Source organism: Lepisma saccharinum, chromosome 30 (assembly GCF_977018435.1).
Source record: "Lepisma saccharinum chromosome 30, izLepSacc3.1, whole genome shotgun sequence".
Lineage (NCBI taxonomy): Eukaryota > Metazoa > Arthropoda > Insecta > Zygentoma > Lepismatidae > Lepisma > Lepisma saccharinum.
Genome location: NC_139258.1, coordinates 19,508,958 through 19,527,647, shown reverse-complemented (window position 1 = coordinate 19,527,647; position 18,690 = coordinate 19,508,958). Strand labels below are relative to the sequence as shown.

Here is an 18,690-nt window from a genome sequence, read left to right as displayed (position 1 = left end):
AAAAACCGGACGTCTGGTAACCCTAGCCACTACACCTCTGTGGATCGGTAAGGCGCCGTTCTCGGGAACGTGGCGGCAATTTGTAAAGCTCCACTTCAACTCATGGTCCATTATAGACCCTGCCCTTGACATGCTTTCCAAAGAAACAATGATGACGTCATGGATTCCGAAATATATCCGCTTCTTCAGTCTTGCATAGTTCGTTCGCTTTTACCACCCCTGATATTGTATTTGTCTGTTCGCAGGTATTTTTATCTTCAGTTGCACCTGACGCCCGCTCGTCAAAAAGGCCTTTACCAGCTGGTGGCATAAAAAAACAACAGAAAGTGTTATGAGCACATCGTGGCCCACCGCCAGAGAGAATCGGAGAACGGAAAATTGGATAAGAGGAGAGCAAGAGGGTGAAAAAATAAAACGAAAAGCTATTCGCCCGGTTCGATGGAGAATCGACCACTCAGAGTCTGGCTGGCCCTTGTGAAATATTCAGGCAACCGTTGTTTATTTGGCTTATGGAAAAGAAACCAGCTTGTGTGAAGCGGAGAAGATTTTTGAAGAAACAAGCTCAGGGTTAGTGGGTTACCAGGCAACCAGGCAACCTCATCTTTGTACCAGATGCTGTATTGTGTTTCCATCATGAGGGACCAGGGTTGATAAAAACCATGATTTTTATTTAAAAAATCATTTTTGGTGTTGTTTTTTTTATTTGTAAAAAAAAGACGCTTAAAATTGCTTGTCTGGTTTTACGCACCATACATTGTTTTTTCATACAAATGCTTTTTCTAGTACTGTAAAATATTTGAACAGTTCGATTAAAGCAAATCAAAAATTATATGAACATAAATATTTTTCTGTTTCTGATACTCTATATATGAGCCTACTAGGAAAGGTTTGTTGAGTACTATAATATCACTCACTTATAGTCCAGTGCATATAAATCGTTCTGTATGCACTATCTAATTATAACTTAAAAATATTTTTATAGTACAGGGTATCTATAAAAGAACTCCTGGGTTTCGAAGCTAAATATTTTATTAAAAACTGAAACTCATGAAAAAGTAAATACATATTTTTGAAGGTAATGTTATCAAGTTCTGTTTACAATTTAGTAAATTCACATGTGTGCTCCGTTTGTAGCACAGCACACATCCAAACGATAATCAACTTCTGGGGTCTGGGGTGATTTTTGCCTTAGATGGTTGACATCTTGAATTTTCTCTGCATAAACCTTGTTCTTCACATGTCCCCATAGGAAAAATTCTAAGGGAGTAAGGCCCGGACTTCTTGGAGGCCATGGAATAGGCCCTTTTCTTCCAATCTACACTTCCAGTTTCTTTAAACGCCTTAAGCCATTGACGAATGGTTTTATCCGAAGGCTAGACACCACCATACTCGCGTCGAAAGTTCCGCTGTACAGTAATAACAAATCCAATTTCTACAAGCCATATCGCACACTGCGCCTTCTGTTGTGGCGTCGCCGTTGCACTGAACTGCACCGTGTTCGGCTCGGCTCGGCTCGGCTCGGCTCGGCTCGGCTCGGCTCGGCTCGGCTCGGCTCGGCTCGGCTCGGCCACTTCAAGGTCAACCAACGCTGCGCAGCGTTGCCATCCTTTACTGGAATAAACTCCAAATGGTGTGAATAAAACGTTATGAGCTCCTGATTTCAAAGTAACTAACCTGAGTTATCTAATACCGTTTGTGCACTATGATTGTTTAAAACCCAGGAGTTCTGTTATAGATACCCTGTATTTGTAGCTGTATTTTGGCAATTTTTTAAATTATAGTTTGCAAATTTTTAGCTTCTATGTTTATTTACAGTTTAATGGCAATGAACTGATTAGTATCTTGTATATTATTCTACATAAAATTATTGCTATTTTTGCCTATAAAAATTATTGAATTTTGAATCAAGATAAATTTAAGTGTGTTAACAGTTTACACATTACATTTCCTTTCGTATGAGGTTTACCCCGTAAGTACACATATCTTGTTTCTATTCCTTTCTTAGAGCCTAATAAACACGATTAAATGATCATGAAATTAATGTACGTTCACCAAAAGTTATTCTGATCTACAAAATACTCATGTACATTATTCTATAAATTATTTCTTTAAAGTGATTTTAAAAAAATAATCTAATATAAATCTAGATTTAAATCAACCTGATTTAAATTAATCGACCTTGTGAGTGACCCAGGACTTTTTGTAATTAGATAAGGGAGAGTGGGGTAATATTGGACACTTAAGGAAGATGCGCATTTTAGATTACTTTTTATCAACTGAAATGCTTCGAATTATGCTTCACTTATTTAGTATTTTGTGATTAATAATTTTATTGATCACAGACAATGTTACATTCAATAAGTGCCGAATCTACGAGTCACAAAACCCCGCAGTGCGGGGGGTGGGCGGAGACAAGTAAGCCTTTAGAGGGTCCTCAGCCATTGGTATAGAAGAGGGTTCGTATATGTGTATGTAAAAAATAAATGTAGTTACTCAGGGGTACAGAAACGAATACAATATATACAGGTAATGGTAACGTTTAAGTTCCCCGTGCATATAGCACCGTGCCACGAAGGCACATTTAGGGTATGTGAGCCCCACATATTTTCGATGTCGGCCATCTTGGAGGTGATGTGATCAACACCACGCTCCGGCGGCCATTACCCCCCCCCCCCCACCAAATCAATCAATCAAAACCAACACGACAAGAAACCCCTTTAAACTCAGGTTGATTTATGAGCAATTCTTAAATTAATGTTTCAATCAAAATTCTTCTTGAAGTGAATGATTTTTCTATTTTAAACCTCATCAGTGCAAACATTGTAACTACTTACGATCATAGAGAAAATACAAATGTATATCCAACTTATTGCAAACAATGCCAGTGGTATATGTGATAAGTAGTTTTGCCTGATGATACTATTGTATAATTTATGGCATTTCCAAAGATTTTTGATAATGTTCAACAATATTATGCTTCTACCCACTCAGCCAATGTAAATGATTTTTCTCACTTTCCTGCAAAGAAACAATGGACACGGAACAAAAACACTTCCGGTATGTACAGCCAATAAGAAAGCGTTATATCCCTTTGTAGGTTCTTCAGGATTTGTAAATACGCCCCCCGGTACCATTTGATTTGAGGCTGGGCCCTAGAGCCGCTTTATGCTGGGACAAAGCCGGAAAAATTCCGACCTTACATCACACACTCCGGGTTTCCCGCGCAGAAGTCAGACTAGAATCAAATCAGGCAAAAATTTCACGAGAAATGCAGTAGTGCAGGTTTCTTCAACCTATCTTTAATGAGGAAGAAGTTACGACTGCATGATTGTAACAAATGCATCATCTTCCAGGTGTGAGAAAACAGTGTCATTTATACGGTATATCACATCACGTCCTTCCCATTTAAAAATATTGAGTTGAATTCAATATGGTGGCCACCAATATGGTGGACGTCAACTTGGAACACGCCAATTGGTTCCCTCTAAGCCTAACCTGTTTCTATCATGACAAATTGTACTCAGCCTAACTCCTTTACTTTTTATACGGGTGAGGTACTTTTGAATCACCTTGTAGGCCCTTGTATATGACTTTGTCAACACGAGATCAAGAATTACACACACACAGAGATACATTACATACGTGTATGTGTGTGTACACACACACACACACACACACAATTTATATATATATATATATATATAAATGTATGTGTGTGTAATATTTTGCGGGGGTGGGGGGGCAAAATTTGTTGATCCGGCACTGCATTGAATTCTGGTTTAGGAACATTACATTGTATGAAATGTGGTAATGTTCGATATTACCCAGCGTCGTGGGGTAATGGTGGGGTAATTTGATATAATATAAAAATTATGTATGAAGTTTGATTTCTTCTTAAGAGGTCTATTTAACTTTTGGACCAAGACAATCTATGTATCATTTCTAAACAACAGATTTGTTAACCTTGAAGATGATATGAAATATAATAAAAGCAAAGTCTATCGGCAATAAAATATAAGACCAACAGTTCAAACATAGTTTATGAATGTCATCTTCGATTCACTCGAACCTGTTATTTGACCTAGTAATCAATAATGATAATCCATAGAGTTATCTGACTCATTAATAAACAGCTCCAAAGTTTGAAAGTACTTTATGCTCAGATATGAGAAATCGATCTAGAGTTTAAAGTGGATTTGAACCGTATTCGGTGTGCCCCTTCCGGGATCAAACCCGTGACCCCTTGATTACACGGCAACAGTGTTATCAAGGAGACTAAGAGATTCACAAAGTTCGATTCATTCGAATGAATCATCTGGGAAAGTAATAATATCGAAGAACTTCCCAAACTTCAATTTATCCCAAGGAATAAAATTAAAATCGATTTTGAAAAGTACATCTTGACTTCACTTCAATTCTTGACGTGGTCCCGCTTCAGCAGGGTTGCTAGGTTGTCGGGATGAAATTACGGGACAAAATAGCAATCAAAAGTTAAAAATAAGGGACAAAATTATATAAAATGCAGTATATATCCTTAATAAACATTTCTACTCACCTTTTCATCTTCAGACCAGTACTTTTCTTTAAAAAATAACAGATGCCGTAAATAGAAGTAACTTTGTTATTTTTGTGCTCCATTCCTCGAGCATCCTGTATTACATCGCTGCGACTGCCAAGTGCTGCTGAAAAATCTTTTAATCAGTATTTGCAACTTGGGTTGTATTTGTTACCACTATCCTTGAACCACAAGTGAAAGCCATATTCCTGAAACCAATGAGGCGATATATACACGGTTGGCTCGTTTTCTTTGTATCACAAGACTCTAATTTACGTTTACCATTCATCTTGAAGCACGGTGAACAGAACTTACACGCACCTCGCTTGTTGAGAAGAAAGTACCTAGATAGAAAGAATGCAGAGAATGTAGTGGTTATAAATAGGTAAGGGAACCTTCAAAGAACCGAACTGGTTAAAGAAAAGTTGATGATCTAAGAATTCACAAACACGGAAAATGCATTTGTCAAATACGGGACATATCCCTTAAAGTCCGGGAACTGTTAACCTTACTCTTAACAAGCCTATCCGGTTTTTCCTTGCCTGCGAAAAATCGACACTCGACAGTTGTAGACTGATGCATGCTCTCTCTCTCTCTCTCTCTACATCTGCAGCACGAAAGGTAGGTGAAAGTGATGAAAAATGAATCAAAATACATTTCTCACCACCTTCTCTTCTTCCTGCGACAGATATAGGAAGCCACTATCAGATATCAGCATAAACGCAACAGTCCAAGTCGTGCTATACAACTGTCGAGACACGCTCAGAGTAATTTTATTATATAGAGGAAATATGATAATTACTATCCGGCAAGTAGGAAGTTCCACCTACTTGCACACCAAGAATTCAACAATATCGTCTCCGTTGGTTTTCCTTACAATTTCGCAAATTTTCTCCTCACAAAATCCACGAGGCGGACTGCGCGACGGAATTCCTAAGCCTCCCCACGTGTAGGGAAATGCCACAAACATGCAGTGCCATCTGGCAGTGGACCAGGGTGACGCCGAATCCCCCGCAAAGCTCCGTGTGTAATTAAGCTTTCGTCTGCAAACTAAATGGCGTCACCTCGTTAGTAGATTCTCTGGGGTGCCGAGACCCAATATTTTGTCAACGACGACGCCGGTGAGGATTTCGGCGCATTCCAACCGGGAACATGATAAATTGATCGCGTAATAAAGCGGTTGAATCAGAAACGCTAATAAAATGCCTTGCATTCTTCACGAACAGCACACTGCTTCAACCAGCCAATAAGGATTAAGTCTCGTGTTTCTGAAGCTCTCCACTGCGTTACTTCGATACATGTGAGCCAACTTAGGAAAATAAAAATAGATGGCAGCACTACCGTATGAAAAGTCATGATGTGAAAAACTTTGGAATGCAGATAAGATGAAATCCCGTAAGATACAAAATAATTAATAACATTACACCATTAAAACAAACAGGAAATGAGAAAACTCTTAACTGTTATGGAGAAGTACGGAGTTAATTTCTTGGAAATGGCAAGGAATAATATTTAGAATTAAACCTTTTACAAAATAAATGCAAGAGCGGATACATGGAATGAATTTTTTATGGCCACGTCTGTTAATTTCGTAATACGCAGAAGGAAGAGTAAGGAAACGTACTTACGAATAGCCAATACAAGAAAATCAGAGCTTTCGCAAAAAAGAAAAAAACGAAGACAGGAGTCACAAGCAGCAGAAATGGAAATGATGCATTAAAAATAAGGTTAGAAAATAAGCGTCAGGTATTTCAGAACGAATTAGAACTTACAGGAAAGAAAGATTGAAATAAGCGAAGTGGAAACCATGAATCATAGCTAAATATAGCTTCAGAAAGAATTAATAAAGTGCAAGGAGAAATAAAAAGTTGGAACTGAAAGAAAATTTGAGGAACTAGGAGAAACTGAGACAACAATGTATATATCTCTGTCGTGTATGTACGCAGAGTTAATTGATTCACACATGTATAGGTACTTCATAATATATTTCCATAACTTACAAGACCATTTCTAAGATGGCTGAACACATAGCTAATAAAGGATTTGTGGTTATTTGTTTGTTTACAAACAACTGAACGCAGATTCAAATATTAAGCACACTTAACACAAATGTTACTTTCAAGAAGTGACGGTCACGACTTATCGATGAATAGTTAGAGAATAAAATACGAGGCACGTTCAAAAAGTAGTAGCCGTTTGGTAATTAAAACAAAAGAACGAAAGAAGATAACTGAACAAACCATTTTTACTCTGAAAGTACAAATCTTGAGATATTTTTCTACATGAACTAATTGTACCTGTTTTTGTAAGACGGGACAACGTCGTCGCCTTGTAATCAAGGGGTCTGAGTTCAATAACCGATGGTTCGGATCCAATTTTAAACTGTGATTTTGAGTTTCTGTTTTAAGTTCACTTTATGTACAGATAGGCTAATCGCGACTGGACCTACAGTTTAAAGTGGGATCGAAACAACTATGTGCCTCGAATCCGTGATTCCTTGATTACAATGCGACGATGTTACCACTACGTCACCGGGGAAGCCCTTAAAACTGTGATTCCAGTTCCGATTAACCAATCTGTGCATAAATGGGACTTAAACGATACTAGCCGTAATTTGTCCCGGGGTAATTGAGGGAAATCATGGGAAAAACAACGAAGTCAGAGTTTCCAACTCGTGACCAAGTACGGTAGCAAGTTAATTCGATACAGTTTACGTATCACTCGGAAGTTGAAGACCTATAAATTGCCCAAAAAATACCTATAAAAGGACCTCCAAATGTCAAAAAAGGGACCTAAAAACAGAAAAAAAGACGTATAAATGTGATCCAAATTAATTAATAACTTTAGTTTTAATAAAATATTTAATGAATGAAAACAATATACAAAATTCTGGTGGTATGGAGCACACAGTGCGAAAAAACTGAAAGCTTCAAAAGAAGAGGAAGTTGCCACTTACAGCGCGACCTTCCAGACAAGTTACGGTTAAAGGACCTTGTACCGTACCTGCTTCAGTCGTCCAAAAATGATTTTCTCTCGTTTCAGGGATGGTTTATATCTTTTGTGGACCCATTGACATAGGTCTAAGGAAGAGATTAGTGAAATGTTTTGTGTGGAGTGTAGCACTATATGGTGCAGAAACCTGAACACTGAGAAGAAATGAAGAGAAACGACTCTAAGCTTTTGAAATGTGGACATGGCGAAAAATGGAGCGTGTAAAATGGACGGACAAGGTAAGAAACGAAGCCGTACTGAAAATAGTTGGTGAAAAAAGATCTATACTGGAGACCATCAAGAAGAGGAAAATAAACTGGTTAGGACACTGTCTAAGAAGGAACTGCCTGCTAAGAGATCCCTTGGAGGGAATGGTTGAAGGAAGAAAAGTCCGTGGAAGAAAGAGATATCAGCTTATGGATGATATTAAATGAACTGGGTCGTATGCTATTACGAAACGTAAGGCGGAGAATAGGGAAAACTGGAGATTGCAGTGAAAAACCTGCCAATTAGGCAGAAAACTATGAACGAATGAATGCATGTATGTGTATATATATATATATATATATATATATATATATATATATATATATATATATATATATATATATATATATATATATAATTTCTTTACTACAGAAAGGATGTTTAAGAGGTGATGAACTGATGATGATTCGAATTGAGAATGGGCAGTAAAAACGTAGTCGAAAGAAGGCGAAGTTGCAAACAAAAGCCGTTAAGACCTTTAAAAAAAGCCTAAAAAAGGGCCCATAAGCCAAGAAAACGCCGAAAAAGGCAAAAAAGGACAAATAAAACCCACCCTTTTCTGGCCTACAATGACCCAAAATGAACATACATTATGTTGGGCCTCGTCTTCGGACACTAGGGAAAAAAGGATTTTTCCTCAACTTCCCAGCCCTACTTATAACCAAAAGACAAAATGTTTACCCAGGGGCGAGGGAACATCAATTTTATAGCCACGGTTTCCAAAAGTTCACACGTACTCCGAATCTGTTGAAAATAAATAGACTGATACAAGAAAAATCCACTCAGCGAAGTTCGTCCAACCAGAATTGAATGGATCAAGCGAGTGAAGACCCTCAGCTTTAGACGCCCCAAGACTTAGGATTCATTTAATCTTCCGGACTCCGTTTCATCCCTTTGATCCCGCCTGTGAGCGACGAAGGCTCAGAAAACTTCACGATGACGCTAACAGATGTGGACGAAGACATAAAAACATGACCGGTCCGTAAAAAAATAGAAATTTTATGGCTCGAACTTCTTATGCTTTGCGGCAATGCGAGGACACGGCGTGGAAAAGTTGTGGTTATGGTAAAAAAAAAAACACTCTCATTCAATTGCCAAGTCGCAATGTATTTTGTTTTCCTTCTCGTCGAATTCCAGTTTGAAGTTTGTGGGAGCGAAAACGGCTAGTGAGCAAGGTGATTTTTTTTTAAAAAAAAAACACTGATTTAAATCACTTTAAATAATTATAACACCATTAATCCTTGTTTCCATGATATGAAAAACTAAATATGCTGACCAAGGCAGTAATTTATTTTATTATAAAACATAAACTAAACGTAACGTTTCAACCTTCTAGCAAGGTCTTCTTCAGACTCTGCACCAAGTACAAATGTAACAAAGTACAAAAACAGGACGATATATATATACAAACATTACTCCCCTCCAGACTATTAGAAAGTTGTTCTGGAACATTCTAGCAGGTGGCTTTCCCTTCTCAACTGTACATTCACCTAAAAGGCTAAACATATTACCTTCCATCTAGAATGTGGTTGGACTCCTTATCTCACGCTTTATTTCCTTCATTCTTCTTCCTTCTTCTCTCCTCTTTATCTCTTGTCCTTTCCACTCTTTCTAACACCTTCTTCCATTCTTTGTTTAATTTCAGTCCCCCATTCCAGTTAATTGTGTCTTCTTAACCTTTCTTCTCTATTTCCTTGGCTTCCTTCCATTTTCTCACTAGTATTCTCTTCTCCCTTCCTATCTGCTTAGCCTCATCCCATTCTATGTCATGTCCTGTTTCTCTCGTGTGTTCAAATATCGCATTTCTCTCTCTCTTAAGTGGTACATCATCCCTGTTGTTTCAACCTGTCTTTCAGCCTCTTTTTCGTTTCTCCTATGTACACACTCTGACATTCTTTACATTTCACTTCCTAGATAATCCCTTCCTCTTCGCTGTTTTCCTTTTTCTTGTTTGCATTCTTCGCTATTCTTAAGATGCGTCTCCCTCCCTTCCTGTAAGTTTTAATGCCCACTTTCCTAAGCACTTTGCATATCTTTTCTGTGGTCTTCCCCATACTCCTTATTCTAAACTACCTCTATTTTTCTTTCTCCTCCTATATCTCTATCATTGGTCTGTAGCGCAAATTTCAAACAATCTTGGGGGAGGAGGGGGAAAATTCACAAACAATATAGTGTCAACTCCTCTTGGAAAATTTGGGGGAGGGGGAGCAGAAATGTTCCGCCCCCCTAAAGTCGATTCCTATGATCATGTAGTAGTTAACTTACAGTTTTAATAGTTGTAAATAAACACAGCGTTGCGTTAAGATCATATTTCTAACAGATATCTACATTTTAAATATATATTTGCCTTCACTTTGTGGCACTTTTCAAGACATTTTGTCTTCCCAGATACTCTCTTTGCGATGGAGAACATAAGTTGAAGCTCTCCGCCCAACCTAAGGTGCCCCCTAAAACTAACTCTTGTAGGTGTATGTAAATAATTGCATTAGCAGTTTCGAGTCATCGATATCCAGTCTGTGAATACAATTTTTAACTGTAAAAACCGAGAAACTAAATTTGCAAGAAAAAATTATCACAAGTAAATATTTTAAATAGATATGACCAGCATGAATTAAATATACAATATAAAAATAATAGCCCCTGGCGCAAGAGCCCGTGAGGGTCAGTGCCGTCCTCCTCCCACAATCAGTTACGAGGTGACGTGGTCAGCACGACGAACCCCAGTCGTTATTGCTCGTTTCCGTGACCGGGTTAAGCTACTCGTTCGTAGCTCCCCAATTTCCTCCAAGTACACTTCATGCACAGTAAGGCTAATCGGGACTGGACCTACAGTTTAAAGTGGGATCAGAACCACTATATGCCTCCAGCGGGAATCGAACCCGGGACGCCTTGATTACACAGCGACGACGATACCACTGCGCTATCGGGGAGGGGGATGAATGAAATAAATATTCATAAATAAATAAAAGGTTGTTACAACAGCTTTATATAAAATACGCTAAATTTGGTTGAACATTTCGGGTCTGCCTTATCGCACAACTTGATACCAACCTTGCGTTCTGGCGTCAGACGCGGAATGCCTACGTTGATAGGTTACGTCTGTTAGGTTTGGTTCTCTTAGCATAAATACACTGAAAATGTATTATTTATGCTAAGAGAACTAAACAAGCCTAACCTAACGACTTAAATATTTAGCCTAACAATGTAAGCATTCCGCAGTGACGTTAGAACCATGGGCGTGCGCACGGGGAGGGGCAAAGGGGGCCAATCCATCCCTAATCACGGACGTTCACAGATTTTTTCCACGAAGGGACAAACAAGCAAGGCATATTTCCATGGGGCATATTACCCCGATAATAGTGCTTCCTTCAAAAAATACCACTTGAATTTGAAATTATCGCATTCCTGCGTCCCCATTACATAATAATTAATGTAAATTACTATGAACTTACTTTCACCTAGAAATTTAGTGTAGATGAATCTTATCGCTGTTATTAAACAATATTATACTCTTCAAGAAAATGGAGTATTTTCAAGCCGATGAAAGTTCAAATTAACTACGGGGGAAGGGGGGGGGGTTCAGTGGCGTAACCTTGGACGGATATAAATTATTGAGGGTAAAACATTGAATTTAAAGAAAGCAAGACTAGCAGAAACTACAAATAGCAGGACAAAACAATACTCAAGATGGAATTAGTTTTCACGTCTTTCTTGCATTATTTCTTCCAGACGGCCAGAAGCACCTGCAGGGAGCACAGAGGGGCAATTGTCCCCTCGACTTCTAATTTTATACAAATAAAAATACATTTCGTAAAATTTTCTTTGCTCGCAATTTCTGCTTTCCTTACAGTCTTGTCAAGTTCAGAGCAGAAGCTAGGGAGCGGCGGGAGTTGTAAATGGGCGCCGAACAATCTGATTGAGAAAAATTGTAAAGAGAATTCCATGATTTTTCTTGCGCCCTATTAAATCAATACTATTTTCAACTTGCAAAAATTTGGATCGAGAAATTTTTTACTTCGCTTCGCTCGCAGATTTTTTTTTCTGTAATGCATTTTAAATTACCAGAGAGAGAAGTAACAACAACTAAGTACTTCAGACAGTTGCTGCTATAACAGTTTGGTTTGGAGGAAAAGGATCGCACACATTTCAGAGACAATTTATATAATTCTTACTGTTGTTTTTTTTGTGGGGATAATGAAATGATTATGTAATGTATTTAAATAATATGTTTATATATATATATATATATATATATATATATATATATATATGTGTGTGTGTGTGTGTGTGTGTGTGTGTGTTATATACATACATACACACACACATATAGCAATCAATGCAATAAAACTAAAACTGAGATAAAATTAGATTTTTCTTTCCCGGCTGAACTTTCGAGGCTTTTGCCCCCCCCCCCCTTACGACTATCGTTAGAACACAAGGTTGGTATCGCGTTGTTCGATAAGGAAGACCCAGATTGCCGCGATCTGAGCACATGGTACTAGATCGGAGGTTGTAGTAAAATTATTATTATCATGCTTTTTTCCATAGCATATTGTACCATTAGAACGTCAACTTAACCTTAGAGGAAGGTTTTTTTAAAAAAAAAAAATATGCGTAGTGTTGTAATAGTTACTAATAAAACTTACTACGAATGAAACTTGCGCAAATTTCAATATGGCGTATTATTTCAAAATGGCCGAGAACTAGTTCGGGCATTTCCTTCGCCACACATGATAATTAGATTAAACATATAACGAATCTGAAATTGGCGGGAATATCTAATAAGTGACATTATACTAGAAGTCTGCACGGGCTCGGGCCAGGCCCTCGGCCCTAGGCCCGGCCCGGCCCGCGGGCCGGACTCGGGCCATAAATAACCAGAACTTCTCGGGCTCGGGTCGGGCCCGGGCCTCGTGGCTATTTTGTTAGCGAATATTGTCATCGAAAAATAATTTTTAATTATTGAAATTATGGTTAACTTCGAGAATGAGAATACATTTTTTTATAACAGCTAGTTAACGAAGTACAACAGTGCCCATTTTTTTTTCAAATGCTGAATTGGAAAGTAATTTTAATTATGTTTTCGGGCTCGGGCCGGGCTCATGTTTACTTATTATCGGACTCGGGTCGGGTTCGGGTTTCTTTTCCTCGGGCCGGGCCGGACTCGGGCCTTACAATTTAGGCCCGTGCAGACCTCTACATTATACACGCATTTCAAACTTAGCTACGGCAAAAAAGAGACAATTAGAAATTATCTTCTACAGATGTTCACAGATGTGGTAGCCACGCTAGTATTTGAATCACTTATTATTTATAATCATGTCTTAACACAAACACAATATCATTTAGCAGTTTTTGTGTGTGAGTTTATACCGCAAAGTGTGAAAAGAACTTTGCTGAGTGACCTTATTTAGTTACTACTAATGCATTGCCATCTCTGAATCAGCTTAGTAATGATACACATTTTTTACTGCATGTTTTACACATTAACAGAATATTTCTTCTGAAGGGTGGCGTCAAAGTAGACGTTAGGTGTCGCTACAGTTAGCTAGTTAATAGCCCTTTCTTCAAAGTCAAGAAAAGCTTGACAACTGAACGCAAATCTATTCAAAATTTGTATTTCTCAAAAATATCTAAGACTTAGAGTAATGCAACTTCATAAGATTTTGTTCACTTTGGTTCGGTAAAATTCTCTCTTCTATCTACACTGTCTCTTAGATTATATTTATACAAAATCAAATGGTTACTTTTTAAAAATTCATTTAGGAATTCAAATCCGAATAGGTTGTATTAGTTTACTTTCTATTACTGTAATTTAAATGTGTTAACTGTGTATGAATATGATAATGTTTAATGTAGCTATTTCTATTGTCGCATCTCTTATCCATTAGTCACATGGCGTTTCGTCCTTTAATGTCTCGCTTATTTACACACACATATCTTTAGCATGTAGACAATTGTAGACAATTATATAGCCTATATATATTGCATAACGAGTACTAACCTATGTTATAAGAGTTGTTCACGCGCTATTTCGGCCCAGGGCCAAAACGAACGCACTGTACTACATTATGTACATATATCTTTTCTATTGTCATTCATATCTGGATCACGGTGTTCGTTTACAAAATTTCATATTAAAATCTGCAAAATAAGGCGAAACCTATCAACTGTGTTTGCTTTCGTCCTTTTCAGTCTTTCTAATACCTTCTTGCATTCTTTGTTTATCTTGAGTCCCCCATTCCAGTTCATTGGAGGAGAGAAGAAGGAAGAGGAATGAAGAAACAAAGGATAAGGAAAAAGAGTGTGAGATAAGGAGTCCAACTACGTTCCAGATGAAAGGAAATGTTTATCTAAATCGCCTGTCAGGTGAAACAACAGTTGGTAGGAGAAGGCAACTTGCTGGAACACCTGGAAAGGAATTTTCCAGATAAACAACTTTCTAATAATCTTGTGTCTGGAGGGCAGTGATTATTCTGTTTTGTACCTTATTTTATTTGTATTTGGTACAGAGCCTGAAGAAGACCTTGCTAGAAGGATGAAACGTAACGTTTAGTTTATGTTTTAAAATAAAATGAATTCTGACTTGGTCAGCATATTGGATTTTTGGTCTTAGAATTGAATCCAGGAGGATTCATTTTTAACAGGACAAGACAAATAATGGCATATGCAGATGACATAGTTGTGATTGGACGAACACACTCTAGGAGGTGATCACTCAGTTGCAAAGTGTAGCATCACCCATGGGTCTAGTAATTAACATTACCAAGACTAAGTATATGATTGGTAAAAGAGAAGCAAACACAACCAATAGAGACATTGAACTGAAGGGACAAACTTATAAAAGAGTTGAAGCATTCAAGTATCTAGGTTCACTAATTACAGCAAAAAATGACATACTCGTGGACATAAAAGAAAGGATTTCTGCAGGTAATACCTCAATCAAGCACTGAAAATGCTTAATTGATCCCCATCGTATTATATGGCTGTGAATCATGGACAATGACTGAAAAACATAGAAGAAATTCAAACCCCCTCCTGAAAAATAATCCTCCGTACGCTAGTGTTTGGAAGTATGACACACACACACACACACACACACAGAGAGAGAGAGACATTGTATAAGCAATTAATGCAATATATAAATGCACCACCGCCAACATTGGAACAGTGTATGATCGATAAGCCCTTTCCGTGAAGAAATGAATGGACATTTCAAGTTTGAGATGTTCACATTCTATACCATGTCCCAAGTATCTCTGTAGCAAGGCCGCGCATAACGTCAGAGAAGGGGAGGAAATCGAGTGGGCAGAGCGAGGCAGTACAAGCAGCTCTAAGGCTGGTAACAGTTTTCCATGCCTCCACGCGATTCCGTTCATTGATGTTCATTGGTGGAGCCGTCTCGTGTCACTACTTGCGCAGAGACTTGTTTACGTACGCCTGCCGCAGAGGCAACTGAGACAGAGTGTAGAAAAATTTGTGGTAACGTCGTCGCCTTGCAATCAAGGAGTCCCGGGTTCGATACCCGGTTGAGGCACACTGGTTCGGATCTCACTGTAGGTCCAGTTCCTATTAGCCTTTTTGTGCATAAAGTGAACTTAAAACAACAATTAAATCAATCATTCGTATCTTCAAATTCACGTAGAATGTGCTCACCTTCATGTCGAAATTGACCTTAGTTCCGAAGTTCCCGGCACTTCTCCCTCTAACCCTGCATGCTGTAGCTTCATTTGCAAAGCACAAGACAGATCCTTTGAAAATATCTCTGCCAACACATGCAAGTCCTCAGGGCTCAACTTTGTTAACTCGCTCCGTAGGTAAAAATAATTACATACTTCCAGATACATATTTGTCACCCCCACCCCTCCCCCAGTTTGTCGCTGCATGCTTGCCTACTGCATGCAATCGCTTTTCCCAAATCTCTTGTCCTACCGAACTTTAAAATTCAATCTCACTATGTCAGTCGCATGCTGCGAGATATCAATCCTCTCTAAAAAAAAATATCGCAGATGACAAAGATCAAGGGGGATATTTTATTCAGGAACTTCACTTCCGTGTCTTTGCATGAACAACACGCAATACATTTCTCTATATCCACGCTATTCTGTACTGAATTCACACCGTAGACCTCCGTGAAAAAAATATATGTGCAGGGAGTATCTTTGCGTGTGTGTGTGTGTGTGTGTGTGTGTGTTAGGGAGCATTAGTATCTAAAGTTCTTTCCTGATGGACATTCCGAGTTTGGGATGTTCACACTCCAGAAGCAATTCTTCAAACTGTGTAACATACGCATTCGTATCTGTAAAATTTAAGAATGCTCATCTTGATGTGGAAATATATTTTTGCGTCAATAAATTCGAACATACTGTATTTGCTTTAAATGTATGCAGAATGCTTATCTTGGTGTCGAATATACGTTTTCAAGGCGGATGCATTGGAGTATAGACGTCATTTTTTTTCAAGATGGAGGCTTACGACCTTCACAGGGCGATTTGCTCGCAAAAAAACCGATTTCTCAATAAGATCTTAATTTTTGTATAATTTCTTATACGGCCTATGTCCATCTAGGCAGACCTATCGCACCCCTCAACGAAATGGACTATGCTCGTGACTTTGAGATGCGACTCTGTGTAGAGTGCTTGCGTGTGCCACAAACATAAGCTCGGTTCAACAGTACGTGTTCCTCAATACTAGCGAAGAATTTCGTTTAAATAACGTTCAAGGGAATTTCGGAATACGTATGTTGAACGTAGTGTACCACCAAACTCCTGATTAACAAATTGGTAAAAAAAACATAGGACAACGGAAAGTGATTTGAATCAACAGGCAGGAAGCCGAAAGATGTCAGCACTGTGCAGGATGTAAAGAATGCAGTACTGCCATCGTTAAGAAAATCTTTAAGCAAACTTTTGCAAGAAACTGGGGTACTAGTTAGATATAGCGAAAACACATTTAACTAGTTTATTTTCAACTTAATTTCATTTGTACTTACCTCATATGCATAGCGGAACATTTTTCAACTTGGGATTACTTTTTTTTCAATGAAAAAAGCGTTATTTTTAACAATATAAGTATTTATTGGCCGTTGCTAATTGGCGGCCAAATCTTGACTCACGTTGCCTATCGTCAGCTGATATGCAGTGTTACCAAACTTATGAACCGATAAATGCCGCACAAAGTATTGACAAAAGGTTTTTAAGCGAAAATTGATCCACAAACCATTCACGGAAGGTTAGGTTAGGTTCAGTTAGGTTAGGCAAACATAGACAATTGAATTGAAAAAAAAAACGCTCACACGTCATCTTGTAAAACTACCGCGTGGTTGCTACACTAACACTTATTAACCGAAAAATGATGGTTTTTAGGCTAAAATTGATCCACAAACCATTCACGGGAAGTTAGGTTAGGTTCAGTTAGGTTAGGCAAACATACAAAATTAAATTGGAAAAAAAAACAGCTCACACGTCATCTTGTAAAACTACCGCGGGGTTGCTACACTGACAGGGGGTTACATATTCGAACGCACGGAACATTTGATTCACGTAGTCGACGGTAATGGTGACACGAGCTATCGTGCAACGGAGATACATGAATGTCGAAAATGACATTATTTACCGGCCGAATAAGTTGCACGAATGGAAAAAACACTATTCCCAGCTTCCAAAAGTCCACAGGAACTCAATTCCGTAAGTACTTTCCTGTCTTTTCTCCTGTAAATTTGAAGAAATGTGTTTTCGCTATATCTAACTGTTACCGAAATTGGTACTTCCTTATATCATATGTCAACAACCTGCCAAGAAAGTGAAACTTTGCCGTATCGTACATCTGTGATCTAAGAGTAGCTTCCAGCGGATCTGGACAAAGATGTACGATATTGTTTCAAGGTTCCAATTAACAGGGTTTCCAAATTGAGAATGGACATTTCACTACATAAATCATTTCTCGCTTATATCTTGTATTAATATTGTCTTCATTAGTACAATATATACACTCAATATTTTTGGAAACAAAGGATAACAAACAATGAGATAGGTACTGAACAACTTACCTTCAGTTTCCTGCGAAAGAGACGATTGGACACCTGGAAGAGATGTAGCCACCTGAAACGAGAGGATATTTTGGGTTATTTATTAGGATAAAACTTGTTACTTTGAACACACATCAATAAAACCACTAAGAAATTAGCTTATCTATGGAACAATCACTATGTTTCCTATTTGGTTTCTTTGTTATTTAATACCACTCACCCCTCAGTGGCAACATTAAAGGGGGACCAGGGTTGGACAAGAACTCCAGCAAACAACCCCCCACACCCCGGTGGCTCCCAAGTTCTTAAAAAATATTTTGACTGTCAATATATAATGGTATCGTTATTAACACATACAATGTATTACTTTCGAACGTCTGGCAACCTTTATGCGCCTTCATCTACTACTCGGCCCTTCTTATGAACATTTCCCGACATCGTTTCTGCTGCCAGAATAAGGAATGGAACGACAATTCCTTGCACCAGAACCTGCATTTTCCTCTCGCAATACCAGAGGACCTGTTAGTGGCTAGGCCCTCACTCACCTCCATTGCCTCAAATTCCATTAAAAAAGGGGTTTTTTATTTTCTTTTTTGTTACTTAGCTTTCGGTTTTCTGCCACTTTCGATTAATCGCGACGATGAGGATGAGTGATGATATGATGAAATTGATGAAAGGAAACTCATAAAGATCACTTATGCCGCCGAACTCCTGGCGTAGTAGAACGTTGTGCAAACCACTCCACAACGAAGATGTTAATTATTGAAGATTTGGCACACACCGGAGAAGTACTACGTAGAAATTTTCAGCGAAAAATGCAGGCTCGACCAGGACTCGAACCCGGGTCGAG

At 38.4% G+C, this 18,690-nt stretch overlaps 1 protein-coding gene across 1 annotated transcript in view; it reads right to left on the bottom strand.

Annotated features, from left to right (window-relative positions):
• The window catches only part of LOC145981994 (putative G-protein coupled receptor 139), an 826,163-nt gene that overhangs the window by 622,289 nt on the left and 185,184 nt on the right, over nucleotides 1-18,690 (bottom strand). The window contains exon 2 of the mRNA XM_083115523.1: nucleotides 17,862-17,913. The gene's annotated coding sequence lies outside the window, so the exon portion shown is untranslated. The remainder of the gene's footprint in view (nucleotides 1-17,861; nucleotides 17,914-18,690) is intronic.